Raw genomic sequence first — 6,759 nt, forward strand, 5'->3', positions numbered from 1 at the left:
AGCACTTATTCTACTGAGCCATCTCCCCGGCCCCTTTTAAAATTTTTTTGACAATTTTTAAAAATTGGCAATGTGTTGCTAACAATTTGGAATGGTAAATGTATACACTAAAGCACAGTAGTGAATGCGTATTTCTCTTATGTGGTCCTACTTTTCAGTAAGCATTAATAAAGAAATTGCATTTTAATATCCCTTCTTAGTCTATGATTATTCCAATAATTTGGTGTTGCTCATTTTTATAATCACCAAAAGATATTTACCATGTTATTATGAAATAGATGAGTAAGTAAAAATTAAATGATGAAAAGGATACATTGCCAGAAGTTTGTTGAAACCCAGTGTAGGTATTTTCATGATGTTGATTACCAATGGAAAGCAACCAAAGTCATGCAGACTCATGAATTGGTAAGTCATAATTACTGAGTATTCGTGAAATACCAAGACAGAGCTCCTTCTGTCTAGGGATATTATATCCCTCCTTAGATGGCCACGGCAGTACAGTAATGCCAGGTTTATGCCACAAGCAGAAGATCAATTGCAAATTATATTTTACTAAATTAAATAACCAAAAAAGTTCAGAAAGTCAATCTTAGTTGAATGAATAAATGTTTAAGATTAAAAACTTATTAAGAATAACATGGAGATTTGGAAACAAAAGTTATGACTTTAAGGAGCTAGTGAAAAGGAGAATTGTGGACAGCATAATAAAAAGTAAAATAGTAAAATAAAGAGTATATTGTGTAACTTTACCTTATTTTTCTGCATATTTGCATTCCTAACTCTTATTCTTATCCCTTGGCTTAAAAAAGCGAGCCAAGGAACAAATTGGGAGAAGCCAGAAGCAGAGCAGGAAATTTGATTTGATAAACTAAAGACAATTAGTTCAACATGTGGGACCACTACTTCATCTAGTCCCTAGATGGTATGTGGGCTGTTCTAAGGTAAACTATTAATTCAAAAGAGAAATTGAATCCATCTCACAGGGTTTGCAGGGGTAGTGGGTTTTCTTACATGTTCCTTTCCAGATGTTCTTTCTGTAACTATGGGCAATCTTAATTTTCTCATATTGTAAATGTGTGATTAAAGTTACAGCTTCACCTCAATTTAAAGTACTAAATCGTGAATAAACTTGGACAGACTACTGCTTTGGCGGATGGTGAACTGAGTCTTGAATTCCTGCGATTCCTCCTTCGGCTGTTCTAGCTGCCATCTGGGTATCAGCCACTTGTCACCTCTCCAAGCACACACACACCTACTTCTTCCTTCCTGGAACAGACCTGACTATTTTTCAGAACATAACTTCCTTTATTTAATATTGTTGAGGGCAGAATGCTGTTGTGTTCATTTTTTCTTTTCCATGTCAAGAAATATGTCTCACCTTGGACTTGACCCTATATACTTCCTGTTGTTTATTTCTGTAGCTAACTACTATGCCTTTTTCTACCACCAGACACTGCTAAACTCAAGATTCTTGTTCAGTTTGAGCCATTCCTTTAACACTACTTTTTCTCATGTGCTTTATTCTTAAAATAGCATAAAATAGTAGTTTAGGACTGACTGAAACACACAATTCTAAACCAAGAAATTCTTTAGAAAATTAAAAATAATTCTTCTGGAGATGAGCAATCTTTAATATTGGATAGTTATGGTATAACATGGTGCAGGCTTTTTCCACTTTCTTCCCATTATTCTTAAAAGTTAGATCACACAGGCACCATTATTCACTTGTATTTGTCAGTTTATTAAGAGACGCCAGTCAGCAACATTGTCAAGACTCACATACATACGGACCTGTGCACAAACACACGTGCACCCATTACCAAGTGGTAAGTCACAAATTAAATTATGAAGCAAAGAGTAAGACTTAGGAACTTCAAAACAAAGTAGTGCATAGGTCCAACCTTAGTTTGCTGCTCTTTCACTATTCTCTACTTCCAAATGTTTTTTTTTAACTTGTGCCTTAATAAAAAGGAGTATCGTGGTAGGGGACGTGTAGCAGGGAGGGAAAGGTTCTTAAGGTTATTAACTTAAGTTATCAAATCTGCTTTGTTATTCTCTCTGAACATCAGTAATAGTTGCTTCACAGGATTGTTATAGAATTTGTATGTTAGATAGTAGATTCATTTGTCAGCCATTCCTTTACTATGATAGTTTTGTGCAGTAAATAGCATAAAATATTAGAATCTTAGAGGATCATTTACTTGGTATTCATTGATATGATACACTGGCTATGTTCTTAGTTAGCCATGGCTGAACAGGCTGGACTTGAGGTACTAGGCCAATCTAGACATACCAAAACTAGAAAAGCAACAGTTACTGGGACATATTCTTTCTGTGAGAAAAGGAAGATGATCCAGGAGACAGAAGAAAATTGCTATGCCCCCAAAGGTAGCAGTTTCACATACACACTCTCACTTCTTCCCATATCCTATTAAACAAAGCACATCGCCTGGCCATAGCCAAAGTCAATGGCAAGAGAAAGACTGCTAGGTGAGAAAATTCATACTATCACCACGTATAATATATAAGTATGCATTGATGCTTTAAGAAAAACTATATTTTTACACCTAAAATCTAGCACATACATATTCAATGTATTTGTGCTTACTATGAGCTTAGAAGGCTATATAATTGAAATAGAATAGTTCATATTTTAAAGATCTTAGTATCTGGCTCCACTGTGGATTTAAACTTGCACTTAAAGTCTGAATCTTCTTAAGTCTAGAACCCTGGCTTTAACTGTTAATTTTGGCTTTCACTGAAGAATAGAGGATATATAAAAATTTTAGAGTGTAGACAGAATACTCCCAAAATTAGACAGTAAAGTATATAGGAAGAATTTATATTTAAGATGAAAGGGAAGAGATGAAATATACATACAACAGCTGAAAAATGGTACAAGTTGGAAAAGAATTGGCAAGACAATTAAGGGAACATTTATGAAGCAGTGGGGATGGGTACCTAATGGAAGGGCCTAACATGATGCAAAACAGAAGCAGAAGCATATTGACCTTCTGTGACAATGCACTTATAGAGTGGTGGGGCTTTAAACATTCTAGACCTACTTGATAAAGCTAACTATTCAAGCATATTTTCTATTGGTGCTATTTATTGTCTATACACTCCTTTGTTATTGTAACTTTAATTTTGTAGTTATTACAGTTGTTTTAACACAAAGAGCATTGCTAAAATTTGTGCTCCTATTCACTGGAGGGCAGTAGGAGGTATCATGTTGCAAATGAAAAGTTACCAATTGGTTTTCTAGATTTCCAGTGCTTCCCCTACAACTTACCTAATTATCATTAATCTTCCTTAATCTCTCCCTAGCTATGTAGTAGAATAATATGTGTAGTATTCGAACAGTACATGCACATGTACACAATTTTTATTTGGGGGAGGACATGTGTTTATTGGACACTAAAGAGTTTTTTTTCTTTTGTTAAATATTATTCTTTAAAATGATCATTAAAAGCAGACAGCAGGATTTTGTCAACTATTCCTTCGTGGGCTAGTTTATGACAGCTGCAAAGCCTTTCATCATCCTTATATTGGTATGAAAAGCCTATCTCTGACATTAATTCTGAAGATGAAAGGGTGAATACTTTTTCTTCTACAATTCTGTCTTTCAATAACTTTTCCTGGTAAACCTGAAAGGCAAGCTCTAACCGGGCACATTTTGGAGCACTTTCACAGCTCTAGGGCGAGAAGTGATCAGCAAAAGATGAAGTAGCAGTTAGTTTCTCATGCCACCCTGAATGCAATTCAGAAATACTCTTTTAATATTAAAGTTTTTATCAATACCATTCTGCTAATGGAAAAAAATGTCCTATTGTGATTGTTTAAAGAAATTAAAGTACAGTGCTTCACCATGCAGGCATAGCTTTATAACAATGAGTAAGTCCTTTCAGTTTTATATCTATGACTCTTGTTATAACTTAAAATTTGCAGAAGCTAATTCCATGCCTCTACCAGATATATGTAGAAATATGGGACAGCAATTGATAAAACACATGTAGTATAACATTCATGAAATAGAGCATGGCTATGAAATACAATTTGACTCCTTTCACATTAGGAAATATTTACTTATGAATTACTTGGAAGGATATATTGAAAATACTGAATGACTGAGAAATAAATGGCATTCATGTTTGTAAAAGTTAAATAACAGTCATTTAGAAGATGTTGCATAGTATGGTTTTGCTGCATATAACAGTTTTTTACTTTTAAAACAATCTGAATTGTCTATCTGCTCTACAGCACATGTATAACATGGAAGTTTACTTCATAATAAGATACTTTCTGCAAAGGAATTTTTTTTGCCTGACATTTATCATGATGTGTTTTGTTTATTTTGTGAATTGGAGTTCTTTCGCAAACAGGTTTGTATAGCCAAGGATATATGTATACTTCTTGGAGAAACACACAAAATACTTGAAATGTAAATTTGTAAATTTAACATGTGCAAAATAGATCACAAAACCATGATTCATTCTTGTAAGGAACTTTATATGTTTTTGGAAATGTCAAGAACTGTATATGAATAACAGTAATTTTTAAAAATAGAGAATGATAAAATTTGGAGAGAAGAGAAAAGACAGAAAGGCTAACTGGATAAATGAATATTTTTTGAATGCAAATCATTTGAGTGTAGAGAGGAAAGAATAAATGGAAAACACTTCAAGGTTTGGAAACACTAGCAAGAAAGCATAGAAGCACATATAGAAATTACCTAAAAATACATAAAGGGCAGCATAACTGTCAAAGGAAGATAAATTAAAAACTGCAACATTTCCTTTAGTTACTGAAGATCAGTCAAACTTTAAAAAGACAATAAAATAGGTTTTCTTCAAATCTAATGAGAAACTTAAAATTTACTTCTCTGTACTTCAAGAAATCAGTCTGTGGTGTTTCCAGCTAGAAGATTTATATGATTCTCAGCAATTATATACGTATATTTTTGTTGATACAGGGTCTCACTATGCAGCTCAGACTCATAGTGATCCTCCTGCCTCAGTCTCCTCGGCAATGGAATGACAGGCATGCACCACCTCACTGTTTTGGGGTGACAGGTGGTGCCTGGGTTCTGCGGCCTGCATGGTGTGCATGTACTCACCAGGCAGGTGCTTAGACAGCCGAGCTACCTTTTCAGCTCCGCAATAATATTTTTAAGTAACCCAATTGAATTATTCTACTTTCCAATAACAGTGATACTTTTTCTACCTCTTAATTTTAAAATTTAGACTTTACATAGGACAAATTCATGAAAAGTTTTACAGTGATAACTGCAAAAAGGCAAGTTTTTTATATAATTATTGAAATCTTAAATTATTCCTTCTCTATATTAATCCATTCTAGATGGATTACATACATGATTGCAAAATGCCAAATAATAAAGCTTGAACATAAAATAGCAGACTTTACTCTGTGATTTTTAAGATGGGCAAATATTTCTGACAGGTCCAAAGCAGCACGAATTATAAAGGAAAGATTGATAAACCATACTTAACTAAAATCAAGACAATATGTTCATTGTAATCATAACTAAGTGGCCAGTCACATAGCTCAGCAGATTAAAGCCTGTGTAAGCAGGCACAAGGGCCTCAGGTTTGATTCCTGGGCCTGCCATGCCAGCCCTGCCCCTGGATGATGCTGAGAGCAATTGAGACTGGGTGTGGTGACGTGTGCCTGTAATCCCAGCTCTTGGGAGGCTATAAACAGGGGATCACTGTGATCTAGTAGTGAGACTCTATACGTCCTATAGACCCTTCCCCCCAAAAAAACCTAAGTGAAAATACAAAGAAGCGAGGGGAATAAGATAAATATTGTATACTTTCCATCTAAAGGGTACATGGACCCAATAACTTGAAGGCACTCTTACAAATCAGTGAGAAAAATGTATATATCTCAATTTATTCTCTCAAGTTATAACAGTATATCTTAGAGCCTAGCAGTTCTATTTTTCAGCTATACAGTCAATAAAGAATGTAAATATCTGCACAAGAAGACATACCAAGCAAAGTTCTTAGCAGAATTATTTTTAATCATACAAAACTAACAACAACTTTAGTGTTCAACAGCATAGCGGTTATGTAAATTGTGGAATAATTTTCAAAGAAAAATTATTGTATATACAACAAAATGGATGAGCCTTATTGACATGTAGAGTAAAAGAATCTATACTCAGACCCAGAATGGAGCCTCAAGCAAGCAAAACTCATTTTATGTAAAAATCAGAACATTAGTTATCTTCAGGGAGGTTACAGGCACAAAAACAGATTTTTAAAGGAATGCCCATACTCTCTATTATAGCTGAGTGGTTTGCAGAGATATGGTGACTTGGAAAATTTCATTTCCAGTGCTGAGCTCTTCCTTTTTCTTGTTAGTGCTGAGGATCAAACGTGGTACTTGTGCATGCTGGGCAAGCACTAATGCTTAAGGTCTTTTTACTTTAATGCATATATGTTGCACTTCAAGTATAAAGTTTTTATAATTCCATACTCCTAATTAGAATAGAAATATGATGTGTGTTATTCATTGAAAGTTTGTCATGTAATAAAGTGATATTAAATAGTACTTAGGGGTTGGGGAGATGGATCAGTGGAATAAGCGCTTCCCTGGCACGCTCAAAGGCCTGAGTTCAATCCCTGGCTCCGCCAAAGAAAATAAATAGTACTGAAAAAAGAGAATTTTTAAGTGTTAGATATTTCATATATATGTGCATATATATAATATATATATTATATATATATTCTTGTC

The sequence above is a fragment of the Octodon degus genome, unplaced genomic scaffold (genome assembly GCF_000260255.1).
Source record: "Octodon degus isolate 3935 unplaced genomic scaffold, OctDeg1.0 scaffold00091, whole genome shotgun sequence".
In the NCBI taxonomy this organism is placed as follows: domain Eukaryota; kingdom Metazoa; phylum Chordata; class Mammalia; order Rodentia; family Octodontidae; genus Octodon; species Octodon degus.